Here is a 21,783-nt window from a genome sequence, read left to right as displayed (position 1 = left end):
GCCCACAACCCGGGCATATGCCCTGACCGGGAATCGAACCCCAATCACCTGGATCCTAGGTCGACGCTCAGCCGCTGAGCCACGCCCGGCCAGGCTTTCCCATTGCTTTTCAAAGAGAGTGAAAGGGAGAGACGATGTCAGAGAGACACACCGATTGGTTGCCTCCCGCACGTGCCAGACCAAGGCCTGGGATCGAGCCTGCAACTGAGGTGCGTGCCCTCGATCGGAACCGAACCGGAGACCCTTCAGTCTGCACGCCGACGCTCTAACCACTGGGCCACAGCGGCTGGGGCGCCGAGCTTTCTTTCCGACACCTCCCTGGATTTCCAGAGCTCCAGAAGCGTGTCCCTCTACCTCCTGAACCACCGAACCCAGAGCCCGCACAACCTGTCCAGTTTGCTTCTCTCAGAAACCCAGAGGCTTTCCACGTTGCTCCTGAAGGTCCTCCCTGGCCAGGGAGCCTCGGAGCCGCTGAGGTCTGAGTTTACACAACAAAACAGATAAGAAGAGAATCAGATCTGGCTCAGGTCCTCTCCTGCCTCAGCTTCAGCTGCCCCTGTTGACTTCTAAGGCATCTCCAAGGACATCACAGAGCACAGTTCAACAGCCGCAGCTAACTTTGTGGTTTTTAATGGAGATACTGAAGCTCAAAGAAGTACAGTGACCCGCCTAGGGTCACACAGAGTTAAGCGAATTACTATTTATTTCACGGCTATTAAATCCAGCTTTCTCTGATAGAGCCTGCTAGCTGCCTACCCACCCAACAGCAATGCTGCTTCCCCCCTTAGTGACAGAGCCCCAAATTTATTCAGAGGAGCACTGCACCCTGCTGAAGGACTCGTTTCCCAGCCTCCCTTCAACTTGGTCTGGCCATTAAGTTCTAGCCAATAAATTGTAAGCAAAAGTATGTACAGTTCTTCCAGCAAGTCTCTTCAAAAGAAGATCCAGCCCTCCTCTCTCCCCTCCGTCCTGCTGCTTAGAAGTCCGACGTGATGGCTGGAGCTCCAGCAGTCAGTTTGGGCCGGGAGGTTGCGGCACACAGTCCAGGCAGGGCAGACAGAATGCTGGAAGGCGCCTGGTTCCCTGAAGATGGTGAAGCTGACATCGCAAGTCTGTACTGTGTGCAGGAGAAGCAACCGAGCATATCTCGTTTAAGCCGCATTGTTGCCTAAGCCGACTCTAAACTCACTGATGCAAATCAGGGACAGGTTCAACCGAATGGCCAGGAATGCACTTCCGGGGCCCGGGAAGGTGTCACCGGCGACTTTCCATTCATTCTCAAAGCCCTGTGTGCTGCGTTTCCCAAGGACTCAGTCCTGGGAGGGCCCAACTCACCCACGCCGCCGAGGCAGGCTCGGCAAGGTTTGGTAACTCTCCGTTCTGGGCTCTATTTCCAGACTCCCGGAGCCCAACCGCTTCGTGTGCCTCTGCGCTGTTCACGGTTCACCTCAGGAAACCCCCGAGGTTGTGTGACCATGAACTCCTAACAGGGGTCATGGAAAATCACCAGAAGTCAGGAAAAGAGGCTACCTACCCCCCGTCCAAAGGAACTCAGTAAAGATGCACTTAGAAGCCGTGAGCAAGGCCAGACAAATCTGTAACTATAACAGGATCGGAATCCCACGGGGATTACAAACAGCGAGAGGGGACTCTTGAGACTTGGGATCCAATTTGCCTAAAGAGACCAGAGCGCAGGAAATTTCCATCCACTGCCCGGCGATGACAAGCACCGCAGGGATGCGGGCCCCGCCTGGGTAAGCGGGGCCTGGGTCTCCCGCCCCGGCGCTGGGGGGGAGTGGGAGGCAAGGCTGCACCTGTCAGCAAGAAGACACGCAGCAGCTTCTGGGTCCTGTCCTGGCTGCCAGGGAGGCTGGCTGGGGTGCGAGAGAGGCCTCTGGTATCGGCCCCTGTATTTATGCAGCTGAGGGAACACAAGTTTACTTCCTGACGAGGGTGAACCAACCGTGACACACGCAACCATCTCAGCCACTGAGGCTGCGGCCGAGGGTACCTGGCTGCGGAGGGGATTAGCCGCGTTGGAGGGGCCCGCGGGCTGGTGAGAGGCACCTCACAGTGACGGGGGGCTGTGCGTGGTGCGCAGAGGCCACGCCAGGGACCCTCGCGTGGGAGATCTGGGGAACTCCGCTTCCTGGCGCCGGTGGGGGAGGCCCCGCTGGTGCTGCTGGGACATTATGGGACATTACGCCTCAGATCCTCTATTCTGCTGCAGCTGTTGCTGCGGCAACGAGGTGCACGGGGGTGTCACCTCCAGCACCTCGCCCTGGCTGAGCCCTGTCTCTCCCGCTCTCCGCCCGGGCTTCTCTGCTCTCAGGTGCGGGATTGGTAGCCTGCGGGAACCCACTCGTGCGGGACAACTTCTTTTCATGCTCGAAGACAGTGCTCCCGGCTTTTCTCCCACCTAAAGGCCTCCCGTGTCTCCAACGTGGCTTCCAGTCTTCCATCAGCCCCAGGGCGCACCCATTCACCCAGTAGATGACTGGGCGCCTGCAATGTGCCAGGTCTGGCCCGGCAAGGGGGAGGCAACGTTGGGAAGGACAGACGTGCTGCGTCTTCCTGAAGCTCGCCTCAGTCTAGGGAGCGCTCCAGCGGGTTTTCGCTCCTCTTACAACGTGAATGGTATTGTGCGTTGTGAACGAAACAAGCGCTTCCCGCTCAGCACCAGTAAACTGCACAATGGACTATATGTCCCCTGTCACATCCTGCGACTTCAGTTTCCTATCCAGGGGGAGCGGGAAAGCACCAGCCCAGGGGTCTAATTCCATCTGTCACTTAAGGATACAGCTTCCCATCCACAAAACAGGGATAAAATGCCCTGCCCGTCTCCAGGGGCCCCCCTGAAGAAATCACAGGTATACACCCAGCTTCAGCAGCCGGGGGTAGACATAAGACCCCTTTGAGCTCGCTACTCCAGGTCTCAGTGGGCCTTTTCCAAGTGTCCTCTCCTCAGTGGACTCAGACCAAGCCATCCCTAACTGCCCCCTACGACAATGCAGAAAAGCAAAGCCCTTCCTCTGTTGCCGCAGGGCTGAGTCACACGCCAGGAGCAGGGGTCCTGACCAGCCCGCCTGCCAGCTGGGTAACGCTGGGCGACTTAGCCCCCTGCAGCGGCTCCCTACCTGTAAAGTGGGGGGAGTAACAGAAGCCTCCCTCCCAGGGGTGAGTGATATAAGCATGGGAAGCCCCTAGCACGGTGCCCAGAACATAGCAGGGATTCGATAAACGCCATGCCATCATCTTTATTAGCGCCACGTGTGGCTCCCTCGTACGTCCTCCCACCCCTGCGAGCTGAGAGCGAAGCCTGGCTGTGCCTGGCCTCCGCCGGCCTCTGACTAGAGAGAGGCCCGCAGTTATCTGTGCTCCTGGGGCTCCTGCCCCTCCCAGTCCTGGCCTGCTAACAGCCACCCAGGCAGCCTAACAGTTGCCCTCCAGGGTCTCCCAGGGCACGTGGCTCTAGGACAGCCCCCCTCACAATGCCTCACGTTGTTCCTAGGAGCTCTTTCAACTTAGCGGGGCCTTCAGGAAGACTCCAAAAGCAGCCCTCTTTTGTGGGGGTTTTTAAATTCTCAGCCAAGGACATACTTAGAGAGAGAAACATCGATCGGTTGCCTTCCATATGTGCCCATCCCAGGGACTGAACCTAAAACCTAGGTATGTGTCCCGATTGGCGATCAAACCGGCAACCCTTCGGCGCACAAGACGCTCAACCAACTGAGCCACTCCCGCTGGGCCAAAAGTAGCAGCCTTAAAACACTTCTTAAAAAGTAAATGATTTAGTAAATGATGTTGATTTGCTCTGAAATTTTAAAACAAAGTTACCTTATCCCTGTCATTAACAGAGACACACACTCACACACACATACACCGCCTCCTAGGCCCACAGACACCAAAGCGCCCAGCTGAGGTCTGAACAGCCGTTTCCCTAACGGTCTCCAGTTGGGCAAGAGGAACAGGTCGAGTCTGGGAGCAAATCTGCAGGAAGCCGTGCCGGGTAGTGCGTCTTGGAGCAGCTTGTTCAGGAAATCCACTCCAATGCCACTTGCACCGAGGTCTGCTGGAGACCTTGCCATCACCACAGAGAGAACTTTTATGTTTCTTATTTGTAATAAGAGCGGTGATGAGACGAGTAGCTAACCGGTCGCTGTGCGGGACCATGTGCCAGGCACCGTGTGGCTGTGTGTGGTTTGACCCCCCCCCCCCAATTAACTTTCAGTGCAGGAGCCGGAGAAGCAGGCTCTCAGTCAGGCAGCTGTGTGACTGGGGTCACACGGGCCTCCAATTTCTCATCTATAAAGTGGGGACAACACCCACCAAATAGAGCTGGTGTGCGGGTTAAATGAAGTAACGCAGAGGGCCCCAAGGGTTTCCATTGTCGTTTCATAGGCATAGAGAATTGAATGACACCTTTGAAAAATACCTACTGTATTAACTTTTTAAAAACCAGCAAGAAAGTGGGCAAGCTTGAGATTCTTTCTCCAGTATTTCACTCTGCCCTTCAGTATGTCTGTCCTGGTGGAGGTGAACGTGGAGTGGTGTTTGATCTCTCGGTCCCGGGGGCCAGTCTCTGCTAAGCCTGGTGTCATCCCACCTCAGCGACACAGTGCGAAGTCAGAGGAACCCAAATGCTGCCCCCACTCCGAAGGAAGGTCCCCTGCCAGGAGCTGGTACAGCCTCTCAAGGAGGGTAACCGGCTCCGGGGGCTCACGGAGAGGCACAGCTACACCCAGCTGGCTTCCACGTGGGGATGTGGAAATTTCCAGGGCCCAAAGAGTGCACCCCGGAATGGAGATGTCGCTGTGTGCAGAGGATGTTGGCCGGGTGCCTTCCTCACTTGCCTCCCACAGAGTGGGCCATCAACAGTGTCTGGTCCCCTGCAGGCCCTGCTCCCTCCCTTCCTTTCTGCCCACGGGCAAGTCCAAGCTCCGACAGCTCTGATTCCTGGGCTTTGGCTTACACTTGATGGTTGTGTGTTTCAAAATCACAACCAGAAATTTTAAAAACCCTCTCTTTCAAGGAGGAAAGGGGAAGCGAAGGGAGTAGTGGTGAAGGTGCTGAAGATGATCTGCTTTCTCCTAAACAGGTCCTCTGGGCCCAACATCTGAAGTCCCCTCTCCCTGCCCTCCTGCCCTGGGCGCTTGGCTAAGTTGGCAGCGGACTGGCAGGTCAGCAGCCTGTCCCCGCCCATCTGTGGTCCAGGTTTTTAGTGAGAGACAGGCTGACACTGGGGAGTTTCCCAGAGCTCCCCCAATTGGCTAGGGAGGCGGCTGGGAGGCGGCGGACCCTCCAGTGGGCCCTGAGACACCCCTGGTGGACTCCCTCCCGCGCCCCCCAAGACCCTTAAGTGCCCCCTGCGATCCCTGCGCGCTCACACCCTCTCCAACCCTGCTCGCCCCCCGCCCACGCGCACCGCCCAGACCTCAGAGCAACCCCCAGACCAACCCCACCCGCGGCCGGCGCACCCCCAGCCCTCCCGGACCCCGCCTCGCCCGCGCGGGGCTGGGCGCGCAGACGTGCGGCACGTGCGCCGCGCGGTGATTGGCAGCGCCCGCAGCCCACGCCCCCGCGCCCGTCCCGCTCCCGCGCCCGGATCCCCCGAGAGGCGCCTGGAGCCCGCGCTGCGGCTGCTGGTTCCGCGGGCGGGCGCCGGGCCAGCCGCTCCCCCCGGGGGCGCCCCGGGAGCGGCGAGGCTCTGGGGAAGGGGGTGGGCCACCGGGGGAAGGGGGCCCCAGCCGTGGAGAGCGCGCCGACTGCCCCGGAGGCGCTCCAAGGGGCTCGCTCGCAGGGGCTGTGTAGCTGCTGCTCCTGCGCCGGGAAAACACTTTTTGTCACTGATGGAAAGATCCCCCCTCTTCGGCTGTTGACGGGCCCCAGGGCGCTTAACCCTGCGTCCCCCGGACAGAGCCAGGGGAGCCCCTGCACCCTGCCACCTGGGGGGGGGACCTAAACGTTTTAACGGAGCTGCGGGGGGCCTGAGACAGTGACCGAGGCGCAGCTCGCGCGCGCCCCGGAGGGCCCGCCGCTGACGGGGAGCCCCAAAGGTGTCCATTCAAGTACCGTGCTGGCGATGGCCGGACTCCGCGGGGGGGCCGGCGGGTTCCCAAAGGAGGCGATTTGAGCGGAGGCTGTAGGTGCCGGGCCCAGGGACGGACGGGACGGGGCGCGCGGCGGGGCGCACGGTCGGGGGCGCGCGGGCGAGCGCGGGGCGGCCAGGGCGCGGGACCCGCACAGGCGCTGCCCCTCTCCGTCCCGGCAGCCGCGCGCCAATGAAAGGCAGGCGCAGGGGTCCGGGGCCAATGGGCACAGCGGCTGCGGAGGAATCGCCGCTCCCGCAGTGCCGCGGCCCGGCCCTCTCCGGGGGCTGCTTTCCCAGAAGCCCGGGGCAGGTGTGTCTCAGGGGCCAGGACACCGGGAGCGCCTGTGTTTACCGGTTGCTTTGGATCAGGGCGCCCTGGCCCCCGAAGGAGCCGAGCGGGGGCGGGGGCGGACGGGAGGAAACGCGCCCCCGACCCGAGCGCGCTGGAGGCCCGCGGAGGCTTCTCCCGCCGTCCGCGCCCCGCGCCCCCCCCGCTGCAAACGTTCGCGCCTTTGCATGTGTGCGGCGCTTTGCAACTTCCAAATTGCTCTCACGTGCGGCGTCCTATCCGGCCGTCGCTGTGGATAACCCACGAGGCGGGCGCTGCTGCTCCTCTGGGGGAGGCGAGGCGCGGGTAAGTTGGGTCCTGTCCCCCAGCAACGCAGCTGCGAGCTGTAGCTTTGGGGCTGCAGCTCAGGGGTCCCGGCTGCAAACCCAGGTCTCTTTAAACACGCACATCAAAGGAAGGAGATCAGGCCTGCTTTGGGGTCCTGGTGCCCTGGGCACACCCAGCAACTAAAAGGAAACCCAGAAGGACTGGGGTTTTTGTTTTGTTTTGGTTGCCTTGGTCATTGCTCTAATTGTCCCCCTGAAACACGGGTCAGCTCTGCCATCACACACCTACCGGTGCAGCAGAGATTACATTGACTCCCTGCCAGAGGTAGAAACAATGAGGGGAGTGAATATGGGCTACCAGCCGTGGATTCCCCCACACCCTCACCCCCAGGCCAGCTCCAGGCCTGTAGCCCCCTCCGTCTTCTCTCATCTGGGTCCCCAACCAGAGATGCTGCTTGCTGCCCATGGGGGAGTCTCTGCCTGCCTAAAACAGGCTCCACCCAAGGGGACTTCTGAGGCCTCCAGCCCGGGGGGCTGGCTGCCCTTGGCCCTGAGGAGACAAAAACGTCAGCCTCTCCCACAGCCACGATGACTTTGTTAAAAGTTTTGCTCCAGGAGGACCTGTCACTCCGGGACTCACTGTGTCTCTGCCACGGTGCCCGCCAGCTGAAGTCTCACCTGCTCAGCAAAGCGGATAATCCTCAGTGGTCCCCGAAGCTGAATGGCCACCAGCCATGTGTTGAGCTTTTTAAAAATGTGCGCCACAGGGCGTCACCTCTGGACCAGAAGGACACGGGAGGTCCTGAACGGGCATTGTTTTGCTCTAAGTACCCTGAAGGGACTCGGGGACCAGCCAGGCTGGGAACCCACAGATGTAGAATGACTTCCACGGAAAAGCCTCATAACTCAAGGGCAAAATTGGCTAATTGCAGGTACACCTGGGAGATGCTGCGGTTTCTGTTCCAGACCACGCAATAAAGCAAGGGTCGCAACAAAGGGACTGTGCAGGGTCTTGCCTTCAATTTGTAAAAAAAACCACAACATTTGTGGGGCGCAGTTAAGAGGAGTGCAATAGAAAGAGGCCTGCCTGCCTGCACTGGCCGAATGAGGAACCTGCCATTCATAAGAGAACCCAAAAGGGAATGAAAACCCTTGTGATAGGAAAACTCCGTATTGAGCAATCTAAGACCTTAGAGAACATAGAGCTAGGGAACCGAGATTGGCGAGAACTTATTTTCAGTAAATAAAACTTTTTTTCTTTTAAATATATCTTTATTGATTTCAGAGAGAGGAAGGGAGAGGGAGAGAGAGACAATGATGAGAGAGCCTGCAGCCCGGGCATGTGCTGACGCGTGTGACCCTGAACCAGTCACTGTGGATAGGACCTGACTGTGCTCAGGCAGCTAAGGCCCCGTCCCGCCCAGATCTGAAGGCTGCCGTGTGTCTGGGAGGCACCAGCAGCGTTCACTAAGCCACCTCCCGCCTCCAGTCACCGTCTAGACCAGATCAGAGTAGCACGTGAGTAGACTTGCGTGCACCCATCCTAAGGGTGTGTTTTGTTTTACAATCCTTTAAAAATATAAAAATCATTCTTTAGCTCATGGACCTTACAAAACTAGGTCAAGGGCCACATTCGCCAATCCCAAGAGCCACAGTTTGCCAATCCTCTAATCTGGATCATTGCGGGGTTTGTGGCATCTAAATCTACCTTATTGTTTCCCCTGCATAACAGAAGCTCCAGAACTGGAACTGTGTCTTTCTCACCACTGTCTTCTCAACACCTAAAAGAGCAGGGGGCACATAGTAGGTGCTCAATAAATATTCACTGGCTAATGACTATGCAGGCTTCACGGCAGAGCACGGCAGGCCCTGGAGCCTAGCTCTGACCTGGGTTTTTTGGCCTTTCCTGTCTGTGGGACGCGGCTGCCCCCGTTCTGACCAACAGGGGAATGGGCAGGGCTTCTGCTGGCCCGCAGGGTGTCTTTACGCAAATCAGGAAAGAGTAACACCCTCTGGCTGATGCAGCCCAGCACCCAGGAGCTCGGGGAGCGGGCAGGGACTGGAGCCCAGCCCCGCCACCTTGGAGGGCATCCTTGGGCAAGGCCCGTCTGCACAGCTGGTGCGCAGCTAGGGGTGGAGGTCGGAGTCGGAGTCCTGAGACCTCACCTTCTCTTCCTGCTCCCACACTTGGCTGCAAAACCCTCTGCTTGTGCCCTGCCTGCTGCTTTCTCTCTCCGCCATCTCCCAATGCCCTTTCCAGTTCTTTCCAACAAACTGACTGTGACTGGCATGTATTGAATTACAGTTCTCACTTGGCATGTAATAGAGTGTGGCACGGGGCGGGGGGGGGGTGTTGGGGAGGGACTCCTGTCCTTGTGCGGAATACACCTTCAGAAGGACAGCGGGGCTGGAAGAGTCCCAGCCCACGTGGTCAAGGGGAGGGGAAGCGGCCGTAAGGATAGAGTAGGGCGTCGAGGGTACTTCCGTCTGGAAAGGGACCGGCTAGGACGGGAACCGCCTGCCTGACTGAATGCTGTGGGGAGGGTGGTCGCAAACTCACTCATCAGACGCTGAACTAGAACCCGGGGCTGTGCTTACAGCTTGAGAGGATGATGTTTGGGAAGAAACGGAGAACATCCGACTTCACTCGGGGGGGGGGGGTAAGCTCGCGGGACTCATTACCCCAAGCAGGAGTCAGACTGGAAATAAAAATGAAAATGCCTGGAAAGGCCACGGAAGACTTGGCCGTGGACAGACCATACTGACTTATTAAGGGAAACGTGCCTGCCGTGGGCTGTCAGGTTGGCCTCCTGAAGTCGCTGACGGAGCATCGCTGGTTGTTCACAGCGCTTCCCTTCGGCCCCACCCCCCCCAGGAGCCGGGTAAGACCAGGAGCCGAGGACCAGGAGGCCAGGCCGCCTGGGGTGATCGCCCTGCTCAGGAGAGGGGGCCTCACGGCGCTGAGACGGTAAAATGTTTGTGGAAACTTTACACAGACGTCTACTCTACCCAGTGGGAACCCGTGGTCATCACCAGAGGGAACATCTGTTATGTACTGGGTGCTGTCGTAAGCACGTACTCATTTAATCTTTATAACAACCCTGCAAGAAGGGTACTCTTCTGTCAACATCCGATTTGACAGGTGGGAAAAGTGAGGCACAGAGAAATAACTTCGTCGGTGTCCCAGAGCTGAGAAGGGACGCAGGGTTTAAACTCAGCCTGCCTGGCTCTGGAGTAAATAATTTCTTCGTCCCCATAAAACGGGTTAAGGCCACTCTGATAATTCTGCTGGAAAGACACCACTCGGCTCCATCAAGTGTCCCTGACGGAATGCAGGCCTGTGGTGGCTGTACCCATTTTTTTAAAGAAAAGTCGTGAGGGTCCACACCGGGTGCGTCAAAGAGATCCAGCTAGATCCAGCTCAGCGTCACCTGGCTGCGGACCTCTGCTCTACTCACGCCACCTCTCCAGAGACGCATCGTAGGGGCAGGATGCTGCTGTCCATGTCCCTGGATGACACAAGTGACCACGATGGGCTCTGAGCAAAGCAGGGGAGACTTGGGGGATAAACCTATGGAAGAAGCTCATGGACAAAGGCCGCCAGGCTGGGTGCTCCTGTGCCTGGAGGTCTGCTCCCAAGGGGACAGACAGGCTTGGTCTCCCGCCACTCAGCAGTGATGAGTGACACCTCCGGTCCCCCGCGGTCCAGGACGCGGTGAATCTATGACTATCGTCATAGAAAGCAACACCTAGCCCGGCCGGGCGTGGCTCAGCGGTTAAGCATCGACCTAGGATCCAGGCGATCAGGGTTCCGTTCCCGGTCAGGGCACATGCCCGGGTTGCGGGCTGCAGCCGATCAGTGACTCTCTCATCATTGATGTTTCTCTCTCTCTCCCTCTCTTTTCCTCTCTCTGAAATCAGTAAAGATATATTTTTTAAAAAAAAAAGAAAGAAAGCAACACCTAAGGCTCTAAGGCAGAGACAGATGGTGGATGTGTGGGCAGAGAGGCTCTGTGGCATTACCCTGATTGTCATTACCAAGCACATAAAGATGGGCAGAACCCAAGGGCACACCTCAGACTTGGTGTGTGCTGAAAAAACTGGCAGGGCAGAGGCGGGGCGAGCGGCCCGAGGCATCATCAGGTGGGGCCTGTGCCATCTGAGGTCACCCTGCAGGGCTGGGCAGGTTGGGAGCTAGTCAGGGGCCTTTCTCTCGCTTGCACACAGACACTGTTTGCTGAGCTGAGCGCTTGCACCTGTGGGGCGGTGTCCCCCCAGAGCGGCCTCCTCTAATTCACATCAGGTCCCCCTATGTACCAGCAGGGCCCTGAACAGGTTCTGGGTGCTGCTGCTCCCTCCGATACACCCCACTCCATTCTGTTCCTTCCTTTCCATCTTTTCCACTGTTTGAGAGTACAGGTAGGATTCGGGGGACCCCCCCTTCCTGTGGGGCTGCTGGGATCAGCACACACCCAGGATAAAGGCCGGACATGCCGCCTCAGGGCAGGGCTCAGGACTGAGGACCCCAGGACCCAGAGCTCGCACTGCCCTCCCCGACAGAAGCCCCAACCAGCCAGTGCTCCGGGGAGGAAGACGGGAGGGCGGGGGCCGGGCTGCGGGAGGACCCTGGTCCAGCTTCGTCATCCTGTGCCCAGAGCTGGAGAACCCGGTGAGAGCAAGGTCCACCCAGCCAGCTCCCGGAGCAGAGAAGGCCCCACCTGGGCACACGAGCCTTTGTCGCCTTTATCGCACGGAGCCCCACCCCCTCGCAGACGTGGCTGACCCAGCGTCCTGGGTCCTGCCCAACAGATTGCAGCTGCCTGGAGGGGAGCCAGCAGGGGCAACGCAGCCTCACCTGAGCCTCACAGTTTCCCTTTCACACGGGAGGAAACTGCTCACGGTCACGAAACTAGAAGGTGCAGAGCTGGGCCTTGAACCCGAGGTGGACGCCGTGGCCTCCGCCCAGGTCCCCCTCCCCAGGAACAGCCAGGCCTGAAGGGAGCTGCCTCGGCCAACTGAACCGCAGGGCGGGGTGGGGCACAGGGGAGGGGTGGGGTTCAGAAATCCCTCCCGACCTCAGTCTGGGGCAACCCTAAAGGGCCATCCTGGCCTCCGTGCTCCTGGCGCAATCGAGCGCCAGCTTTCGCTGCAGCTGCTCAGCATCCCAGCATCTCCCCCCCATTCCCCTCGCTCTCCCGGCTGCCGCCACTCCCCGTGAACTCTCTGCGCCCAAACCTCCCTTTAGAGTTGGCTTTTGGGGGATCCCACCTAAGACGCCTGCACCCCGCCTTTATGAGATGCTGCCTCAAGCTTGCCAGGATGGAAAAGCAAGAATCCAAACGGGAGCAGCAGGAAGCCCCGCCGCCCCCGGGCTGGCAGGGTGGACAGGCTAGGGGACAGTGTTACCCGAGCCCAGGGACCACACGGAGGAAGCTAATCGGGAACCACCGTGCGTCACTGCGGGTCTGTCTGGGAGAAACAGGAGCCCCTACTGGTGACACCCCTGAAGCTGGGAGTGACCGGGTGAGAGCCTGGCTTCTTCCCTCCTGCTTGAATTTTATGATTATCAGGCTACTTATAAACACAGTTTATATCTAGGTCTTAAATTTCCACATATTTAGGTGACATTAAAAAATTTTTAATTTTAAGTCAGTTCGGGTCCATAAAACGGTGTTCCGCCCTAGCCGGTTTAGCTCAGTGGTTAGAGAGTCGACCTGCGGACTGAAGGGTCCGGGGTTTGATTCCAGCAAAAGGCACGCACCTCACGGCAGGCCCCATCCCCAGCCCCAGTCTGGGGCGTGTGCGGGAGGCAGCCAATCATGTGTCTCTCTCATATCGATGTTTCTGTTTCTTTCTCTCCCTCACTTCCATTCTCTCTGAAAAGCAATGGAAAAAATATCCTCCGGTGAGGATTTTTTAAAAAATATGTCCCTTTTAAAAGAAAACATTGCTGTAGAATGATATGCTGGGGGGCCTGGGCATCAGGAGCCCCAGCCCCCGCCCTCCACACCCCCAGGTCCAGTTTCTATTGCTTTCATCTCCTCTGGATTCGGGCTGGGTAGCCAAAAATAGCCCTGAGAGCCCTTCAGCGAAGCTCGGCCAACCCATGCTTTGGAGGGTCCCTACAACTGTGGAGTTTTGGGGGGATCATCACTCCTGGGGACTAGAGTCACCTCAGGGCTTTCTAAACTCAGCCTAGATGGGTGCGTGTGTGTGTGCATGTGTGTGTGAGGTGTGTGCCTGTGTGCACATGTGTGTGTGTAGTCTCCACTCTCGTCGTTCACAGGAGGATGGTTGTCCGTGGCACCTTTTAAAATTAAGAGGGCTCATTGGCATTGATCGCGGGTAGAATGAGAATGTATCTGGTTTGTATTTCAATGGAGAGAAACTCCCCTGGCCTGTCCCCAGGGAAGGAAAACAAGACCCAGCGGAGAGATGAGAAAGGAGGCGCCCAGCCCGCCCCGGCTCCGGCTCCGGGAGGCCAGGCCCAGCCCAGAAGGTTCTTATCGGCTGCCTTCCCGTTTCCTGTTCTGGGGGGGCGGGGACCTGGGCCCAGGCCATCTGCTTCTGCCTACCCCTCGTCCTTATCTGAATGGTCCCCGCCCCCTCCGCACCGCTGGGTGCTCAGGTACCTCTCCCTGCCCACAAAGACCAGGGGCGGGCGGGAGGAGAGGGGACGGGCCGGAGGCTTAGCGTCCCAGGCCGAGGCTCCGAACCCAACACGGCCCCAGGCCTAGGTAGGCACCGAAGTCGCGGGAGAGAGGGACAGGTCAAAGGCTGTCCTGGGGAGGAGAGCAGGGAACGGAGATCGCTGGGGGGGCCTCCCCTCGGAGAAACGGAACCACATTCAAATCCGGGTTTCACCTGGGCCAGCGCGACAACTGGACATTCCTGCTGGGAAAAGCAAGTTCTCGCTCGTGGAGACGTAACAGAAAGCCACTGGCCCTTGAACCTGGGACAGTCGGTTTTGTCCTACAAGCACTTCACTCAGACAGGGGCTCCGCTAGTCCACAGGGTACCTCTGTGCAGATTAGAAAGGCGGCCCCTCCCTCCAGGCAGCCCGGGACCTGCACCCGGCACCGTGGAGCGGACACGTACACAATCACAGCAGCGCTCTCGCTCGCTCTCTCTGTCTCTCTCTGTCTCTCTCTGTCTCTCTGTATCTCTCCCTCCCTGTCTCTCCCTCTCTCTCTGCGTGTATCTCTCTCTCTCTCCCTGTATCTCTGTCTCTCTCTGTCTCTCTGTATCTCTCTCTCCCCCTCTCCCTCCTGACCATCCCTTTCACTAACCTGGACGCATAAGCTCTGAAAAGACCACCCCAGGAGCAGAGAAAACTGCTCGTAGCTGTGAGAAGCTTGAGAGGCCTTTGGCACTAACTGGGTCCAAAGGCCCTGCTCCAGAGTGTTCCACGCTCAGGCTTCCGGCGGAGCTGTAAGAAATCCTCCTGATCACACTCCACGCAGCCCAGCTTATCCCGAACTGTGATTACTGGCAATTGAGAATTAATGGGAAAGGGACCCGGTTTCTCAAGGATTTTTTTCTTTAATTTTTGCTTAATGCCTATCATCCTACAGCCCGGTTGTTGTTTTTGTTGGTTAGTTTTTTCTAAATTGTAGATATTATGCAGTTCAGCTCTTTTTAAGTTTTTATTTTTTGTAGCAAAATTGGCAATATAGCACGGCAGTTCCGAGCTTGATTGTGGAACCAGAAAACCTGAGTTCCAATTTTAACGCCTCCACTTGCTAGCTGAGTGGCCCTGTGCAATCGACTTAGCTTCTCCAGACCCCAATTTCCTCACCTGTGAAATGGGGATAAGTAAGAGTGTTTACCAGAAAGAATTCGTATGTGAATTAACGAGGTGATGCATGGAAGACGCTTGCACAGAGCCTGGCACACAATACCTAATAAACATAGTTACTCTTAAGCTTATTTTAAGTGGGTAAGGAAAGTGACACCTTATTTATGAGTGATTGAGAAAGGTGACTGTTTTCTGTCCCTTGGAGAAATGGTAAACCTCAAGTCTGGGGCAGGGAAAGGGAGCTTGAGCATCAGATCCTCCCAGAAGACAAGGAAGGATTCGGAGACACGGAGCCAGCTGGGAGGCCTCTCACCGGCCGAGTCTGGAGCAATTTGAGCGTCAAAACGAATAATGTCTACAGCGGGTGGCACATTGAAAGGACAATCCCTGTGTCCATAGCGATACTCGAAACAGGAGGGAAAAGAGGGGAAGTGCCAGCTAATGAAACTAGCAGAAGGAATGACAGAATTGGAAATCACTATTTTTCAGCCCCCAGTAAGATAAGTGACTTGGGGAAAAGGACCTATCGATGGAACCAGGGCTGAGAGGTTATCAGAGAGTAAGAAACGCACATTAGCTCCCAGTGTCACTCACGGATGGCTCGCTAACGACCCTTTACAATGGAGCCGGCCGGTGGCACCATCTTAACCCAGCTACCAAACTGAGCATCGCTAACCACGCAGCCAGCACGCGCCTTCTGATGCGATAAGGTCCGAATGACTCCTGCCCAAACGATGAGCCTGCATCGAATGAAGCCTCGTGGCCTACGCTCTAGTTTCCAGGAAGTATGGGGACAGGGGGACAAATTAAAATAAAACCAAGAGGAATCAAAACGACAAATTCCATGTGGAACCTACTATAAGGCAAGTGCCCTGTGGCAAAGGCTCTCTCTTTGGCCAGACTTCACTCCGGCTCCTATGAAGCTTCTTCAGCCGGGCCTCCGCCGTGGGCCCTACGCTGCCTTGGGCCTGCCCGGCCCAGTCTCTGCAAAGAGTCGGCCAAGTCAGCCCCCACTCCTCACATCTACTCAAGCTCCTCACCTCCTACCCCAGATGCCTCCTCCTAGTATTTTCCATCCAGGGACCCCCCATCCTGCTCTTTGGCTATAAATCCCTCTTGTCTGTGTTTTATTAGGAGTTGAGCCCAATCTCTCTCCCCAATTACAATAATCTTGACTAAAGTCTTCCTATTGTTTGAAAATAGTTTTTTCTTTAATCCCTAGACACTTCAAAAAGTTAATGTATTTTTTTTAAAAAAAAGGTAGATTACTTTAGAATAAAAGAAATGAGAGACATAACAATCGAGTAAATATAAGATTACCTTGATTGAATTCTAATGGAAACAGAAGGGGAAAAAATCTACAAAAGGTATTTTGAGGACAGTTGGCGATCGGATCTTTTTTTTTTTTTTTTTTTGGTTACTCCTCACCTGCGAGTATTTTTTCTAAAGAGAGTGGAAGGGAGGGAGGGAGAGTAGGGAGAGAGAGAAACATCGATGTGAGAGAGACATATAGACTGGTTGCCTCCCGAAAGGGCCCATCGAGGGCCAGGGATCGAACCTGCCACCCAGGTATGTGCCCTTGGCTGGAATCAAACCTAAAGCCCTTCAGTTCCCAGGCCGACACTCTAACCACTGAACCACACCTGCCAGTGCTACAATTGGATCCTTTTAATCATGGATTGGCTATTATAGAATTATCATTCATTTTCTTAGGCGTGATAACAGTGTCAGTGATGGGAAAACGTCCTTACTCCAATGAAATACCTACAATTTGCTACCACCTGTTTTTAGAGGTGGTGTCAGTTTTCTAGAACTGCTATAACAAATTTCCACAGAGTGGGTAGTTTGCAAGCACAAGTTTATCTTCTCACAGTCCTGGAGGCTTGAAGCCTGAAATCAAGGTATCAGTAGGGCCAGGCCCTGTCTGAAGGCCAAAGGAAGACCTTTCCCGACCCTCGGTGTCCCTTGGCTTATGGCAGCATTGACTCCAAACTCTGCCTCAAGCCACATGTCCTTCCCTGTGTATCTCTCCATGACTTCAAATCTCTCTCTCTCTCTCCTTACAACAACACAAGTTACTGGATTTTATTATTTACACCATAATTCAGTATGCTCTCATCTCAACTTGATTATATCTGCAAAAACCCTATTTATAAATAATGTCACATTCACTGGCACCAGAGGTTAGGGCTTCAATCTCTCTTTTGGGGAAACATAATTCAACCCATGTCAGGATGTCTGAAAGTTACCTTCAGATGTCTCAGCAAAAAAATGTATAGCTAGAGAGAGAGAAAAGAAAACAAATTTAGTGAAATGTTAGTAATTGTGGAATCTAACAATAACAATTTATTATTAGATATATTTTTCACAATAGGTTAATATATCCAAAGTAAATTTATTTCTATGGAACATCAATAGAATTTTTTGATTCCTCTCTCGGCTGCTCTTATCTCTCTTATGAATGTATGCTTTTTTTTTTTTTTGGTATCTAATAAATTTATTGTAATCCTAGGAAGCAAGAATAGAAATAACAAAGAACTTTAAATCCATGTTATTAGCAATTTTGTAACCAGTGTAGTCCTAAATATAATAAGTCAATTTTGGAATCATGCTTTGTGGTCTGACATCTATTTCTTAACTCATCTAACACACTGAGAAGGCAATATTAAACTTCTCATTTTAATTAAATACAGTATTCAGAATAAATTTTGATTAAATCAGTTTGCAATGAACAGTTAAAGATTTAGAAACAAGTAATGGACTAAATTAATAAGTTTTACTTTATTAGTTGTGAAAACAATGTAAATATTTAAGAGTGTTGGTTGATAGTAAAAGAATATCAATTGCCCAATAAATGTGCAAGATGAATGAATAGGACTTAAACAGAGTGTACTTAGTTGTGGACAACCCTCCCCACACAATCTCCCTGGACATTAATGAGTTCATCTACTGACTGGCAGGCGGGCTATCCATCTCCCAACACCCTGGCCAACACCATCGATGTATACTTTTTGTAAAAAAGTGTCTTTAGCCCAGCTGGTGTGGCTCAACGGTTGAGCATGGACCTAGGATCTTGGAGATTGCAGTTCGATTCCCGGTCAGGGCACATGCCCAGGTTGTGGGCTTGACCCCCAGTAGGGGCCGTGCAGGAGGCAGCCGATCAATGACTCATCAATGTTTCTCTCTCTCTCCCTCTCCCTTCCTCTCTCTGAAATCAATAATTTTTTTTTTTTTAAAGTGTCTTTACTCACATTTTAGCAGGGCTTGGGGAGGGGACCAAGGCTTATGCACATGTTCCGTCAGCTATGTTTAATGGGAAGTCCTCAGAACCCACAGTTCTCAAGCCCAGTTTTATTGAAGTGGCTTCCTCATGTCATCCTAGTTCCAGTTTCAAAATGGAAGTCAAGGAGAAATGTGACTTGATTCACAGCGTTTGAAGGCCACTTTCCAAAAATGCGTTTGGCCGGCATGGTCATCGGAAGGACCAGTCTAAGTATAATTGTCTGGCCATCATGTGTGGACCGTGTACACACAGCTCAACCCCAAAGCCCCAGCCTCGCTCCTTCGGCTGAAACGCCAGTGCCCACAAACAGAAGGTTCCCCTTCTCTCCCCCTGGAATAAACAGGAAGGCCTCTTGGAGCTGTGGTCTTAGGGCTACAGCCCTGCCCCTAATTTCTTCAGGCTCTTTACTAAGAACTGAGTCATTGCAACATCGTGCTCGGCCAGCTGTCTCGGCACAAGGAAAGCTTTGGTTTTGTGGGCTTCAAACTACATCTAGGTCAGCAAGTTAAACTCCACAGTGTGGTTACTGGGTCCAGCTGCAACTGGGTAAGGGCTGTGTCATGTCACCCTCTGGGCATTGGCTCTTCTGCTGCTTGGGATACGAGGCCCCTCTGCGGGTGCTGAAGGTACAACACTTCAGCCTAAACCACTGGATGGCACAGGACTAACCTCAGAATCTTATTTTCTCCAGCAGGGCACCAGGGTATGTGAGAGCAACAGTACTCCATCCCTGCAGGAACTGAGATTCGCGTGTGTATTGAGACAAAGCAGGGAGGTGGAGATGTATTTCTTTGTTTATCAGTTTCACCCACCTCCCACTTGTGTTTCTTTCCTGCCATGTTGACCCAAACGTGAGCCTTTTGTTTCAGTTCCCTTTCATGGAAAGTTTTAGTCAACAATAAAAATATATATATTAAAAAAAGAAAAAATGATTTCACAACAGATGGGCCAACTGGTCTACCTAGATAGGACTTTACAAAGGGCAGTGTCTTGATGGGGTGGCATCACCCTGGTTCAGGAACTGGGTCTCAGATTTATACTTGATAAAATCCCTCAGAGACTAAATCATGTTAACATTCAAAACAACTCAGAAAATATTTACATGAGGGCCTGCTGCTATCCAGGGCTACCAAATACAGACACGAACACCCGAGTTACGGCCTTCCAGGAGCTCTCCGACTATGGGGGAAGACCCACATTCTAGTGGAGATACATTTTTTACTCCATAGCACCCATTCACACATCTCCTGGTAACAGAACCCCAAGTTCACTCTGGGAGAACTCCTCTTCCATCTTCAGTCTGTGAGCTTTCAATGGAACTGAATCTACCCCTGGCTCTAGAGCTGAGGAGTAGCTTTAGGCCTGGCCACAGTGACTGTTGTAGAGATGGGCATGAAACTTAATCAAAGCCAATGATATGCATGAGATGCCTGCAGATATTGTTCATGGAGGGGTACTAGCTACTTTTTGCTACGGTTGCTACCAGTAAGGATAATGTGAGCCTGGAGTTGCCAGAATCCACAAGATGGAGCCTAAGAGTGAGGCCAACATAGCAAAAGACAGATCTGAATGAGAGAAGCTGAGCTCCTTGCTCAAGCCATTCTTGATGTTCCATAAATTTCTAGACTTTTCTGCTAGTTGTCCCAATAACTACTTTTATTTAAGCTAGTTAGATGGAATTGTCTGTCATTTGCAACTGTGTAGTAGGTTGAATGGCGTCCCCCAAAATTTACATCCACCCAGAACTTCAGAATGTGACCTTATTGGAAAATAGAATCTTTGAAGATGTAATTAGTTAAGTACGTTGAGATGACATCATCCTGGATACAAAGTGTATCCCAAATACAATGACGGGTGTCCTTATAAGATGAGAAGACACAGAGACACAGTGAAGAAAGCCATGTGAAGACAGAGGCAGAGTGATGCTAGCAAAGGCCAAGGAATGCCTGGGGCCACCAGAAGCTAAGGAGAGACAAGGAAGTCTCCTCCTCTAGAGCCTTCACAGGGAGTACGACCCTTCTGATACTTTGTAAGAAAATTTTTTTCAATTACAGTTGACAACATTATATTCCGACACCTTAATTTAGAACTTCTAGCCTCAAGGACTGTAAAATTTCCATTATTTTAACCCGTCCTGCTTGTGGTATTTTGTTACGGAAGCTCTAGTGAACTAATACAGTCTAATACATGAAATCATTCAATAAATATTCAATGGTACCTAATATGTGTCCAATGAGGTCTTAGCATAAAATACAGAGAAAAGGGGCATGAAGAATGTCGAGAAATACTCGAGCTGGGACATTCCAAAGCCTGAAGAGCTGTCTGTCCCGCCCACCCGCCCGCCCCCTTTCCTGGACTTGCTGCAGGCCGTCCTCCTAGCACACAGCCCTCTTTCCTCAGCAAGGAAATGAGATCTGCTTGATATAAACTGAAAACATTTCTCCCAGTGTGTTCCTTGTCCTTTGACTCTGTTTATAGTGATTTTTTGCTCTGCAGAATTTCCATGTTTAAATGCTCAAATTGTCTATCTTTTTATGTCTTATAGTTGTTAGTTTTTTAAAAAATTCCTGTGTTTTTATCTACTGTGCTGTACTATAGAGTAAGGTAGCTTCCTTTTTTCCCCATTTTTTTCTCATTGTAGTAAAATACACACGACAAAATTGATGAGCTTAACCATTGTTAAGTGTACAGTTCAATGGTATTTATATTCCCATTCCTGTGCAACCAACGCCACCTCCCAAGCTCTTTTCATCTTGTGAAACTTAAACTCCATACCCATCAAACAACTTTCCACTTCTCCCTACCCCCCGCCTCTGGCGGCTGCCTTCTACTTCCTGTCTGTGATTCTGGCTACTCCAAGTGCAGTAACTTTCTTGTATATTTCCTTGTATTTCCTTGACACTACATTTCCGGCGCCTTTATTGGGTGTTCCCTGAAGACAGCAACAGTAACAATAGCGGCCATTTGTTGTGTCCAGGCATTGTGCCCAGGGCTTTACATCCGATAGTTCTACTCTTTCCAGTATGTCTACAAGGTAGACAGTATTCTGCCCATTTTACAGATGAGGAAAGTGTGGCCCAAAGAGATTATACAAATCGCCTCAACTATGAGTTTCACAGCCCTTAATTGGAAGAGGGGAGATTTGTGCTCATGCCTGCCCAAGCCAAAGCCAGGGCCCCTCCAAAACCATTTCAGAGGCCTCTTGTACATGCCCGCGGGGTAAACACGCCTACAGACTGATCTTGTCTCTCAAATGTTTATTACTCCCAGCTTGACTCTCACAGGAAAACCTTGTTTTCCATTGTTGCAAACACCTTTTTTCACCTTGTAGCTTAGTTCTAGCATATAACTCTGAATATCGTGGGGGAACAAAAGGAAATAATTATTAAAAAGCACGTTCTATGCCCATGGTCAAGATTCCAAGGAGCACTGTGGCCCCAAGGGGCGGCCATGGTCGCACCCCACCCCCGCTCTCCCCAGCTGCCAGCCTGTCCTTTCCTAACCACGGAAACGCGCACCCGGGTTGGAGCATTGCCTCATTTCAACCCTCTTTCCTGTGTAAGCGCTGCGCCTCACCGAAGGGAAGTGTAGACAATGGTGAGAGACACTTGTGTTTGCTAGGGCTGCCCTGACGAAGCAGCTTAGAGGACAGAAATGCCCCGCAGTCCTGGGGCCCAGCGGTTTGAGGCGAAGGCAACGGCAGGATCGGTTTCTTCTGAGGCCTCCTCGGCTTGGAGACGGCGGCCTTCTCTGTGTCTCCGTGCAGCGTTAGCCTGCTTGGGCTCCCTGACAAAAGGCCATGGACTGGGCGGCTTGAACAGCAGACCTTTGTTTGCTCACAGTTCTGGAGGCTGGAAGTCCAAGATCAGGTGCCAGCCTGGTCGGTTTCTGGTGAGGGCTCGCTTCCAGGTGGCATTCTCACGGGGCACAGGGCAGAGCGGAGAAAGCCACCTCTCTCATGGCTCCTACCGGGGCACTGATCCCATGCATGGGGGC

Source organism: Miniopterus schreibersii, assembly GCF_964146895.1.
Source record: "Miniopterus schreibersii genome assembly, chromosome: 9".
NCBI classification, from domain to species: domain Eukaryota; kingdom Metazoa; phylum Chordata; class Mammalia; order Chiroptera; family Miniopteridae; genus Miniopterus; species Miniopterus schreibersii.
This window is presented reverse-complemented; position numbering follows the sequence as displayed.